The sequence below is a fragment of the Embiotoca jacksoni genome, unplaced genomic scaffold, assembly GCF_022577435.1.
Source record: "Embiotoca jacksoni isolate LCO1_2020_lvr unplaced genomic scaffold, fEmbJac1.0.p SCAF_33, whole genome shotgun sequence".
In the NCBI taxonomy this organism is placed as follows: Eukaryota; Metazoa; Chordata; class Actinopteri; family Embiotocidae; genus Embiotoca; species Embiotoca jacksoni.
The window spans coordinates 3,344,341-3,357,333 of record NW_027185385.1 but is presented as its reverse complement, the minus strand read 5'-3'; the positions used below and the strand labels follow the sequence as shown (position 1 = coordinate 3,357,333).

General features: G+C 40.2%; 1 protein-coding gene across 2 annotated transcripts in view; it reads right to left on the bottom strand.

Annotated features, from left to right (window-relative positions):
• The window catches only part of opcml (opioid binding protein/cell adhesion molecule-like), a 335,923-nt gene that overhangs the window by 106,730 nt on the left and 216,200 nt on the right, over positions 1-12,993 (bottom strand). The gene's annotated exons all lie outside the window — the stretch shown is intronic.

Genomic DNA, 12,993 nt, shown 5'->3' with positions numbered 1-12,993 from the left:
TTTCACAGTTTAAATCATGTCAATATTTAACAAAAATATTTCTTGGATGTCCATCAGTTACACAGAAATGTTTTTTTAATGGTGTTAAAACTGACTGCCATTTCCTATGATGTGATATCAACATCAATGTTGCAAGCCACATGTGGAATCCTGGACTGAACGTGTTTAATAATGCAAAAGCTGATAGAGCAATAATTATACATAAATAACAATATGTAATTAATGTATTCAATTTGGAGATAAATGTTGTGAAAACGTTGTTGTCTAGAGAATGTCAGTTTTATTAACTGTTTTATTTATATGTAGAAACAGTTATAGAAGCAGTACAGACTTCCGTACTGACAAACAGCACATTTAAACGTCCAGTGAAGTAATAGATGAACGTGGATGCACAGATGATGTAACCTTTGTCTGATTCCTGTATTATCTGAGAGATTCTTTGCTGACTTGTGGCACAATCTGATGACACCTCATCATTTACGTCTCATCAGCCAAGACAGTCAAGTTCTCGTTCAAGAGTAGCAAATGTATACCATGCACTCTACAAGCACTACATGTAAGCTAACTTCAGAATGTGACACGCGCCACTTGTAACACAAATAGTGCACACTCTGATGGTGCCTCCCACTTTTCATCCCAAAAGATCAAGACGCACAGGTTAGAAAAAGCCAGATGCAGCCTGATATGCTCCTGTGCTTCAAGTTCCATCAAAGGAACATAAAGAGACTTGTGCGTACCTCTAACTCAAAAATATGAATGATCTATATCTGCAAGGGCAAACTCACTCCGTTTACCATGTTGCCTAAATGAACCCACAGTATATTAACATTTTGAGGGAGTGTTCATTTTTGTATTAAAGCTTTTTGTCAAGTAAAAAAAAACAACTATACAAAAATACAGTATTGGCCTCAACATTTTGTAAGTTGTCTTACAATGATAACTAAACATGGTTGTTGAGGATGATTATCTCAAAAAGACAGAATTGATTCAGAGAGAGGAAGCGACTCCTGACTTCAGATAGATTTTCCAGCGATTTGACAATGTAACAGGATTTGGGTACTTCAAGAAATTGCTGCTCTGAGTTCAAACAACGACCTGTTTTCTTTTGAAATATATAATGTTGTAAAAATAATGAAAATCTAAAACAATGTGTAAACGCAAACACATACACAGAGTGCCTTCAAGCTTTTCAGAAATGTATTGAAAATATTTTGCCATTTGAATACAATGGTATTCAGTCATTTCAATAAATGTAATGTAATTATTATGAAGCGTGTACAATTAGTAAAACACAGATCTATGTGAATGTTTTCAAAGCAGTAAGAGATCATTGCCATTTTGGGGGTGTCTGCAATAAAATTCTGTACGTCCAGTCTCATCTCATGAGATCCATGTCAATATGTGTGATTGATTTATTTAACCAATAACATTAGCTTTAGCTTCATTAGTCCAAAATCAAGTCAATTAGCTCTATCTGCAGAGAAACTAAACACATTTAATATATATTTAACAAAACAGAAACAAAACTAGGCTGAGAATGCACTGGGGTAATCACAATATTTAAAACCCATTATATTTACTGATAATATCAGAAAATGGATGGAATGAACTGAGATGCCAATTTATTATTCTTATCATTATTTTTAAATTAATGGATGTTTTAGGCATGAGTTTTCAAAAACTACAAGCTCACAGATGTGGGGAGAGGAATTCAGCCCAAAGAGCGTCAGCATCTATCTGATGAGTTGGCAGGTCTCAGTGCAAGTTATCACACACAGTCCATACAGCAAGTCAACCAGGGATTTTCACACACCCAGCAGTGTTTGCTAACCCCAAAGTCACACACACAGTGTTCACAGTAAATAGAGCAAAACAAGAAATTTCAGGTTCACAGATAGACATTTTCCAGCCAAAACTAAATGTGCACCAGCGATATATATGCTGCTGAATGCAGGGAGAATGTTAAGAGACCCACTATCAGCAATTAGACTGCCAGTGAAAGGAGCTTGCATGTGAAAGGAGAAGACCGAGTGAATCAAGCAACAGACGATACAAAATGGAAAATATACCAAGAAGCTGGAGAGAAGAATCTAAATAGATGGACCAGTTAAAGTTGTTGGTTGTGTTAAGGTAATTACCGCATAACATGTCACAGAATTTTCAACATGCTTAAAAAAAAAAACCTGCCCACATGAAGAAAAGCACTTGCCTGAGTATGTCTTTGGTTTATAAAGTAGGTCATCAACTGTAAATATAAAAGGTTATCTCTCTCTCTCCTGGTATTTCCCTTGCAGTTGCTGCAGGGGAGCTGAGATTTAGCTGAATGTATCCCAAGTCACTGCAATAGAGAAAAGACTGCAGGCAAAAGTGCAACAGGAGGAAGCTTCTTCATTCGTGTTTATTAGTTCTCCTCTGTAGTCAGCTACCAGAGGTCAAGTGCTTAAGGCCTGGGACACACTGCCTGGGTGGCATGTGCGTCACCTCTGCCTCGTTTCACAGCTGCAGCTCAGTCGTGTCTGCTGCAGCACTGGTGCTAGGGCTGGACCGCTAATCTTGCATACCAGGCATTTCCCCACCGGGCCGGCACACCTTTGCACTGGTACAATTGAATATTTAATAAAAAAAACAACAATGGGGGAACCAACAACCGACTCGTGAGTAGGAACAGCTGCGTGTTGATTTCTTTACTGACACTGGGCTGGCTCTATCACATTTCTTACTTGGTCCCAGTTCTCTCTGTTTCTCACGTCAGATGCTGTTATTCAGGACTCTATTTTGGACGGGCAGATCAAGGTGCGTTTGCATTTTGGTACAGTACGAGGGGCTTTTTTTCTGCACTTGCACTGACATACTATTTCTGTGACTCAACATGAACCCAACTGCACCAAAATAGGTGGAATGGCAAAACCAAGGGTGTGTTGGTGAGGATGTGCTTATTATAATTTGAAGGTTAAATTGACAGGATTTTTTTTTATGAAACCTTCCGATTATGACAATAATGTAAATTAAGCAGACTCTGGTCTATTAAATTGAATGTTGGCGTGCGTCATAACACTGTAGCCAATCTCAGCCATGTAACATCAGGTGCACCGAGATTCACGAGAACAGAGCGTTCAGGGTTAAAAACCTGAGGATGGATCAAGGTGCCTAAAAGAGACAGACCAATGTGTAAAGTGGGTGTGGAGACGTTGCTGGCCAAAAAAATTGTTGCGGCTACCGCCAAATGTGTCAAAGTGACCGATCGGTTCACTGCTGAGGCCGCGGTCACTTCAACATCATCTGCAGTACTCAACGCTGTGCAGCAACCAAAGACTATATAACAGATAGCACTTGAAGGAGTATTTGAAGGAGTATTTGAAGGAGAGTAGGCCTACAGCCAAGGCCACTATGAGGCAGTGGAGGAGGGACAGTGTGAGCAGGAGGAGAGTGTAAATAAAGTGGTGAACACAAAGTAACTAAATGACAACAGTCATCTGGAGGGAGGGAGCGTGTGTGCCATAACGACTGAATGATGATGATTGTTTCTGTTCACGTCGATGATGGTGAGATAAGCTACGACTGTTGTACTGCTGGTGGTCACTAAGTCAAAGTCACATATTGCAGCAGTAGCAGCTCCTCTGTGCTAAATTGTGTGCCTGCTTATTTTCAGCCTACAATGTTTTTTTTTTTTTTTTTTTTTCATTTAAACAACAAGCAACAAGGTTGTCCTAAATTTACTGTCAGCCAGGTATGGTAGTAACTATTTCGATATGTGTTTGGATCACTGCTTTTAAAATCTGAATTCATTTCTCATTGTTTGGTGTTGCTGTTCATTGAGCCTGCTTGTTAGGTGAATTACGGATCAAATTTATAAACGAATAGCAACGCAATCGATTTAATTGCCCTTTCACATACAAAGATGTAACTCTTACTCCTCTCTGATAATAAAAGAAAACAGTAATCTATTAACTACCTAAACCTCATGCAATATTTCATCATACATATTTGGATTGTTGAAATCTGTATGAACCCTTATTTGGTTCATCATGAAATAAAATAGAACCGCTCCATTAATCGAATCAACAACTATTTGGTTACAACCAGTATTTTGATGTTGTACAGCTTTTTTACATGTCAGGGAATTCCCACATTTCTGGAAGAAATATCTTGAAGTATCGACCTATCTAATCACCATGTAGGGAGTCAGTAAAGAGTGACTGCGTGGGTATTTAAGTGGAGCGCCATGATGGTGTCCTGAGGGACGGCATCTGACCAATTGCGGTGAGCCGCCAGGGCCAAAACTGCCACGGCAATATTTTATAGTAATCCAGCCCTGACTAATGCCAGTCCTATCACTGAATCATTGGCTTTCCCTTTTAATAGTGGCCATTGAATCCAACGGTATTGAATGTTTGAAGTCCAACCAGTGAATGGTTTTAATAAAAAAAGCAATCATGTGATTTGTGACCCTCGTTGAGAGCGGGACACACAAACACGTCGGCACACACACCGACACAGAAGAGAGGTATAGAGATGGAGAGAGCATCGGTAAAACGCTGCCCTCCACCTGGTAAATCATCACCGTGATAGAATTAGAGCCTAGTGTGGCTTTCTGCTGTGATTATAGAGTGCACGTGATCACAAATCTTTTCCCAGTCTTGAACTGCGTCAGGCATGTCATCTATTCTCTAGATTACGCACCACAGAAGCAAAGCACGACTCGCGTGTGTCGCAGACTTTGCCGCTTTAACCTGTTAACATGGGGCCCAAAATAAAACTCAAGATGTTCAACAACCGCCACACACACACACACACACACACACCTCAGGCAGTCTGGCTAAGAGTTACCATAATTCCCACCCAGTCCTGGGTTCTTCATAACACTGGCCCTACATTATAAGTCTTTGCTCTTTAATGGATTTGACGGTCAGTGTGATCTGAAAAAGTTTAGGACATTTTTTTGTCAACTCCCAACATCAAAGACCGTTTTTAGTGCTTTTAAGTGGCAAAATGCATCTGAAAATTTGAACATCAACAACAGTTCCCACAAACTGCAAAGTGTCACTTTATCTCCTTTGATCTCTTTTCTGCAGACATTGATAAATACTTGTACACACATTGTGTTAGAAAAATGCAGTTGTCAGCAACATTGCTCTCAATAAAGTCTGTAGCTGACTGTGAGTAATGTTGTGAGGAATTCCGCATCAAGAAGAAAGCAAAAACAAACATCGCTGTCTCTAGCGTGGCCACCCTAAAGGTCAGTCCACCTTAAGGGAACTTGGTCAGGTTCGGCTATTGCTCACTTTGAGGCAAACCCTTTCCACTTTCATCAGCAGGTGGACATGGGAACCTGTCTAAGGTCTTGAGAAGTTTATTCACAAACAGCCCCAAACTGTACATCCACTACACTTCTGCGTTCACACAGCATATCTGCTATCATCACGCCTCTTTTAATGGCCAGCCTTACTGACTGTGGTGGCGGGGTGTGGTTAGCTCAGCTGCAGGGGGTAGAGAGTGGGAGGAGTGGTTCAGGGAACGGTGCCGGGAAGGTGTAATGAGCACAGCTGAGCTGGATGTGAACTGATGAGCTCTCCCCTAATAAAGGGGAGCAGGGAGAAGGAGGAAGGAGAGGAAGCGGTTGCACGAGTACATTGGTGTATGGGCCGGGCAAATAAAAGCATTTTACACCTGAACGTACGACTGAGCGTGTCATCTGTGTCCAGGAGAGACCCCGGTAGCACCAACCTTGCTACACTGACATTCACATGCGCTGCGATTAAGTGTTATCATGAGAAGGAAAACCCTGTCTGTGGCAGACATCTCTAGACCTTCATATATTACACTGTGTATTTTGGATGAATGCACTATTTATGTATTTTAGGAAATGTGTTCTTAAAAAAGAGCTGAATCTGCTCAAGACTGTGGAGATGACAGTGGACTTCAGGAGGAGCCCCCGAACACTGCCCCCCCCCCCCCCCCCCCCCCCCCCCATCACCATCACCATCCTCAACAACACCGTGTCTGCTGTGGAAACCTTCAGGTTTCTGGGATCCACAATCTCCTGGGACCTTTAGTGGGAGTCCAACATCAATTCCATAATCAAGAAAGGCCAGCAGCAAATTAACTTCCTGCAGCAGCTCAGGAAGCTCAACCTGCCCCAAGAGCTCCTGATCCAGTTCTATAGCGCCATAATAGAGTCTGTTCTCTGCACCCCCATCACCATCTGGTTCGGATCGGCCACCGAACAGGACAGGAACAGACTACAACGGAGAGTCAGGACTGCAGAGAAAATCCTCGGTGCCGACCTGCCCTCCATTCAGGACTTATACACATTCAGAGTAAGGAAACGGACCGGTAGCATCTCTGCAGATCCATCACACCCTGTTTCAGCTCTTCCCCTCTGGGAGGCGCTACAGATCACTGTGCGCCAAAACAACCAGAAAATAGACCAGTTTTTATCCGCAGGCCGTCACTCTGCTAAACAGTTAACATGTTCTACATCACTGGACTTTTTGCACTACACCCAACCGTATCAGCACCATTTGAACTAGGCACAATTGCACCATTGTTTTAGGTGTATATATTTATATATTCATTAATTTCTATGCTGTAAATATGTCTATTTATGTTTTCTATGTCTATTTGTGTCTGTCTGTTTGGTTGGTTTTTGGACGCTGAGAGCGAAGCTACAACCAGAGTCAAATTCCTTGTATGTGTTAACATACATGGCCAAAAAAGTGATTCTGATTCTGATCCCTTTACACTCCTGGGCCTATTTATCTTTGTCGTTTGGTTGTGTTTTCTGATTTGTGTTGATAAAAGTGCCGACAGTGCCACATCCAGATACTTTTTTCTCAGCTGCAGAAGAAAATTTCAGCGGGGATATACTGAGAAATCAATCATAGAAAGGGAAGAGATAACAATTTCTCGACTGACATGAGTCAGTTGAGCAGAATGTAATGCAGACACAATACCCTGCAGTAAACCTGCTCTTTTCTTCTCCTAATGTTGTCGCTTTGGTTTCTGCTTCTTCTTTCTACGCATAAATAACGTGTTAAAAAAAAAAGTCCAGATACCTTCTGTGCAAGATGAGAGAAATATTTCTCGAAAAGGAAGGTCAAAATATTTTATAAAAGTAAAGTATAAAAAGCAGACTTAGCTGAACAAATTTTATCACAAGACATGACAAAAAATGAACACATGCACACACATATATATCTTTATATATATATGTGTATGTGTGTGTGCGTTAATAAAAAAAAGAATAGAATCTAAAATTACAAAGCAGTGCTCTTAACAAGCTCCTATATGTCGGGTCTTTGTAGCTTCCCCCCAACAAAGACAACTTGCTGACAAGAGGGCACATTCGGTCTCCAACCTTAACGGCAGACAGCAGACAGCTTTCAAACTGCCTGCACTTGTGAGATTCAGGACTGGAAGAGGCCAACAATGGTGGCACTGTCAACATTTTTTCCTGCCGTAACACTTCGCTGACAGTCAGTATACTTTTCTCAATTGCACTTCATGCCAAGCTGGTTTGTGCTTGGTGTGTGCTGCAGTGAAATCCTCTCTGCTTCCTCGTCAGTACTCACCTCCATCACTGTGGCAAGGCAAAGCCGTTTCTGATTCAAGTTTCATTATAGCATTGCTCATGGTTGTTTTCTTTTTTACCATTTGTTTATATATGGTGACAGTAGCATTTACCTTGAGGCATAAGAATGCCCACATCCAGCCTGATAAGGCTGTTACCGTGTTTTGCAGACAAGCGGTCTCCAACCCATCACCAGCGAGCTGCCAGGACCTCGTTACCCGCTTCTGAGTAGCACGCCCAAATAGATAAAAAACATGTGCATGCTGTTGAAGTTGAATGTTAGTATCACTTTGTTATTGTTCACGTAAAAGAAGCTTATTCAGCTGGTTTGGGTGGAGCTCAGCGATGTGAATAAATGTTACTAAACATGAGTAGCTCTCAGACTCTTTTATTTAGTCAAAGAAGCTCTCAGGGGAAACAAGGTGGAGACCCCTGCTGTAGACTCTTGCTTGTAGTTATTTGGATATCATCTATATCTAATATCTATCATATTGGATATCAACTACCCACCAACAAACAATGTCACAACTGTCTTGGAATATCTTTGCCTGGAGATGAGAGATGTAAGTGAAACTGTACTTTTGTAGTCCTTTGTTGTTGTTGTTTTTAACAAATTTATCATCATGTAAAAATATTTTTTTTCACTGTTTTCTAAACTTGTATTTCACTTTCAGGCTGTAGGGAAAAAAAGGAGAAAAAACAAACAAACACTGTTTGCCTCATAAGTCCCGCATTTCCCTCTGCAAAATGATTTTTAACTCAGCAGCTGATGTTCTCTGCTGTTACTTTGCATTCTAATAATACATTTTGCAGGGGATTTCATAAACCGTGGGTGACTTAAAACTGTCTTCTGGATTTGAAGTATCGAGCAACACTTCAACAGCAGCAGCTTATGCTCAAATAATCATCCTGTAAATAAACAGACAAACTGTAAGCCTATGCCAAATATACTTTAATTTACATCTGTGGTTACCGTAGATTTTTGTGTATTGCTATTTGTCAATTGTGTATATTCAAGGTTTACTTTACCGTACAGCCAAGTCTAATGTAACCTGTCCTTTAGAATTAACTTATGTCCTCCTCTGTTTTGTACCTGACTTGTTTGTTAAATCTTATCTTATTCTACTGCACATTGACACCGCATGATTTAAATGTGTTGTACCAAGTACAGCTGGCGGCGTTCACAGCGGGGTTTTACAATCTTCTTGGTGTCAGGTTAGAAGAAGCAGCAAACTGGCGAGTGGAGGAGTCAGATGGAGGTTCTTTACCGGTCCAACATGGCTGTCAACAGCAGCTGGACCACAGGGGAGAGTTGGACATGACTATTCAGAACCAGTTCAAAAATGACAAAATGGGATAGAATGCGCTCTGAAACCCTTATTTTCTCAGCCAAACTCTGAAAGAATATTCTCCACTAGAATGTCAGTATCAACTGTGAGCTCTTGATAGGTGGCAAAATCCCCAGAATGACAATCACATGAAAACTGTCAACATTGTGCTTACCCGACAGGTACTGTGCTCTCTATTATTGTTTCATAAAACTAGAATCGTTTTTTTGTTATGCACCTTTTTTGATATGCAGCACACCACTGTCGCATTAATATTTCAGGTGACAGACACAGAAAAGGTAACAAGAAGTGTACCCAAGAAGCAGCTGCTTTCTCAGCAGCATTCGATCAAATAATAAAATAATACATGTCTGCAATATGCCCAAAGGTGCAGTGAGGACTGTGAACTAAAAAAGACATTGAAAACAGATACATTTTTCAGTCAGTGCCCCACTAGAGGGCACTGACTGAAAAATGTAGTGTATAGTTAAACACAGACTTTCAGTATAGTAAATGTACAAATTTACTCAATATGGTTGGCATACCACTTGGCACTCGTGGCACTTGGAGATCTAAAAGTAGAATCCTAGTCACAACTGAAAGAAAACATAAACTGTTCACACACTGAGAGAAAAGTAAAAGAGGCTCCAAAGGGCAAAACAAGCTCATTTGCTTTATGTGTAAAAAGTTACACAAAAAAAAACGTTCAATATTAGACACAACAATGAAGAGAAGAGAGACAAGAAGCAAAACGTGTTCTTCATGAATCCACCAGATACAGAGTCTGTAGAATGTGGTATAAACCTTCCACTGTCGTCCTATTTCAGTTGAGATTGTCCCCCTCTTCAGCTATCTCTGTGTTATTGTTTTTTCATCATCCCTGTCTCTATGGGTAACAACAACCATCCTCCGAGCAGTAACCTACAACCTGAAAATGTCAAACTGTGATGAAGATTTGGATCATGAAATCAGGCGAGCCAGCTTTGTTCTTTTTGGGCTTCTAGGGGGAATTCGCCATTTTAAAGAATATTCCACTATTTTTCAAGGACACCACTGCTGCATCCTGGACTTAATTAAGCCCAAGCAGTGTTTCAAAGCAGAAAAATTTAAGCCTGACCATCATTACACACTATGTGTTAATCACTGCATTCAGAAACTAAACACTATCATGTGATATCACACGTGAAAATGTTGATGTTATGAGACCAAGAAGCCAAAAGTAAAATAATTTGAATGTTTCAACCTTTTTTTCATTTTCCTAACCGAAAAACGATATCGTGCAAATGAAGACTCATTTGTAGGTCGATGCCTCGAGTGAGCTCAGCTCACATGTTGTTTTCTCTCTGAACTTGACATTTGATTTGCAGCAGATTTTGAAATGCATTGATCTCTTCAATCATGTTTGTCAATCTTCACACATGGTTCACAAACCAAATATCACATCTTTTGATTGGTCAACATGGCTGTCAGTGAGTTCCTTCAGCACAATAGTAGAGAGTTGTTTGTAAATAAGAACAATTACCACTTTTATAGTTTTTCAAAAGTGTTCAAAAATAACAGTAGTTCCGTGATAGATCATAAATCCAGGTTAGGGCTTGTTTTAAAGGCTAAAAGTCCTGCAGGACCCCAACAGCAACTAATGATGACAGTCAGTGAGTGAGTGAGTGAGCGAGTGAGCCGAATGCTGCAACTTCCTGTATTTATTTCAAATGAAAAGCCTGTCGTGTTTTGTACACGATCCAACCATAGACTACGTTTCGATCTAAATTTGTTAAAACAAGTCGCTACGCTTCCACCAAAAAAAAATATTATTAAAATTATGAAGCGAGTGCTTTTGTGAACATAGATAACTACTAAGATTCCACAGAAGGAGAAAGATACGGGGGAAGTGAGTTTGTGCTGTCAACGGTCACATCACTTAGTCTTCTTTGTGAGCACACAAGTTTACATTCTAGATGCTGATATATCGTTGGAGTTTCTTATCATTGGGAGGGATTAAACAGAAACTATTGTGACAAATGTGATATGGCACAACCCCAGAAGACACCAACTGATGGGGCATTGTCCTGGGCAACTCCAGATAAAAAGATTTGAATGTTTTCTCTCTTCTATCACTTCGTATAACTTCCATGACATGATCCTTGACGTTGACGAGTAGGAGCCCGATGTGCCCTCCTGGTCTCAGCTGTAAGCGTGGCTAAAGGCGAGACAACCCCATACAGTCCTCTTGTTATTTTCTTTCTGGTTTTTTTAGGCTCCTAGCTTCTTTAAGCTAACACAGGGATAGTCATAACATAAGATGAGCCTTCCTCATAAGGTGTACATGATATTATCATTACTGTTCAGCCTGTCAATATAGAAGCGTGTATGTACACACACTGTGTATAGCAACTTTTTTTTTACATGTACCTGATAACTGTCTGTTGACAGTATCAGCATGAGGAGGATTGTAAGCAGGAGAGTCAGGTGCGAAGTAGACAAACACACACACACACACACACACACACACACACACACACACACACACACACACACACACACACACACACAAACAGCCAACCGTACCTGAAGCTCTTCAGAGGCACAGCAAATTTGACAAAAACGTGATAATACTCTGTTTTAAAACACAATATTGATTCCTTTATACTTGAAGGCTACATGCCACTGTTTTTGGCAAAAGTAAATTTTCTTTTTTTTTTTACACCTTAGCTACTTATAATTTGTATTGATTTTTCAGGTTTCAGACAGCTGTGTACTTCAGTAGAAATGCTCTGCTGCCATACAAACGATTATCTTTAATTGTTGGCACAATATTATTTGGTTTGAAATAACAGTGATGTATTTTTGCTCCATCGCACTCTTGTTGCTGGAGTGTTCAATGTTTTTTTTTCAAATACAAGCATTCATGTTGAAATGTTTTTTTTTTCCTGTGGTATTGAAAGTATTAAGAATCATAGCATTTCAGTTGAATATCTATAAATTATCAAATTTTCTGCTATCCTTATATCTGCATATACAATAGTCATATAGCCATATGGTAGCTTTTCTCAGTGACTTCATGCAGTTTGTGGAGGATGGAAAGCTATGACTTGTTGGGTACTGACGTCTCTCATGTCAAATCACAGCGAAAAACATATGACAATAATCCCATAATATTTTTTTACCAGACAAAATGATTGTGTAGTCTGAACATGGTTAAATGGGATAATATTACCAACATGGAAAACAATATTTTTCCATAAACAGTACAACTCCCTTACATCACCATATACAGTATGAGCTTGAAATCTTGTAGAACGGCAGTGTCAATCACTGAAGGCAACAGGAGGCCTCGCCAAAAGATTACAGATACTTTCTCATTGAGACCTTCTGAAAGAACCATTTGCATTCTGATCTGAATGTTTCGACCTGTGTTGCACATTCTAAACTTAAAAGTTGTCCCCGGAGAGTGAAATGGACTTTTTTTGTGAAGTGCTGCGAGACCTGTGGAGAATATTGTAATCTGCAGTATGCAAAATGAAGCGTAACAGCAACAGAAGAAATAAAGTAAATGTACTAAATAATGATCATCACGCTACACTGCGTGAAATGTCACCAGTGAAAACTTTCCATTTACCATGAAGCTTTGCTCAAATTGCCAAATTAGCATATCTTTAGCATTCTGTGGACAGCAGTAAGGACAATGTGTCTGAAAAGAAGAGGTTATGACACGGCGAGCTTTCATCCCGCAGAGTCCCTGGGGCGGACCGGGTGACAAAAGATTCATATTAAAGACAGATTATTGTTTTCTCTCCACACAATGCCTAGCCTTCAGTCCAATGGACCACACTGGATGAATAGCATTACTCATACTGTCATTTTGTACTGCCACTGCAGGGTCAGAGGAGACAGCCGTATGGGAATCCACTTCTATCAGAGTGCTCCATCAAAGTCCAGACGTGAATCAGAAATAGTGGAGAAATACTCCCCACAGGACAAGTGTGACAGACATTTTAAGTAGAGAATATGCTACTCACTGCTGAGCCACTGTTGAACTACTGGCTTTACCCACAGCTAATTAGATTATTTTTTTGGGGGGCGTTGCATGTAAGTTTA